Here is a 706-nt window from a genome sequence, read left to right as displayed (position 1 = left end):
GCTTTCTACTCCCGTAAAGATTTACACCCTCGGAAACCCTGTACAGGGTCGCTATGGGTCGGAACCGACTCGACGGCACTTAACAACAACAAGAATTGATGTATTTGAATTATGATGTTGGCAAAGAATATTAAATATATTATGGACTACCAGAATGAACAAATCCATCTTATAAAAAGTACAGTCAGAGTTCCTCCGAAGTCAGGATGATAAACTTTGTCTCTTGTACTTTGGACATGTTATCCAGAAGGACCACTTCCTAGTGAAGGACATCATGCTTGGTCATTGTTTGCATCCCCCAGAGACTCCTTCATGTACACATTCAAATCAAAGGTGAAAAAAATCACAGCAAGTTTATGAGAACCAAAGTATGACCTTTATATTCTGCCTGAATTTAAAGACCATTTCAATAATAGATTTGACAAACTGAACACTAATAACCAATGGCCAGAAAAAGTGGGAAAGGACATCATGCATGAAGAAAAGTGAAGGTCTTAAAAAAGACAGGAATGAAGGAAAAGACCAAAACAGGTGCCAGAAAAGACTTATAACCTTGCTTTTAAGCTCAGAGTAACTAAAGAAAATGGAATGGAAGCAATGATGGCATAAAAGATCTGAAAAGATTTCAGCTTCAGAAGACCAGTTAAAGTATTATGATCAAATGGGTAATGATCTGGAGTTAAAATATGCAAAAAAAAAAAAAAAA

Source organism: Chrysochloris asiatica, unplaced genomic scaffold (genome assembly GCF_000296735.1).
Source record: "Chrysochloris asiatica unplaced genomic scaffold, ChrAsi1.0 scaffold00064, whole genome shotgun sequence".
NCBI classification, from domain to species: Eukaryota; Metazoa; Chordata; class Mammalia; order Afrosoricida; family Chrysochloridae; genus Chrysochloris; species Chrysochloris asiatica.
The sequence above is the reverse complement of the archived record's forward strand: the minus strand, read 5'-3'. Positions refer to the sequence as shown.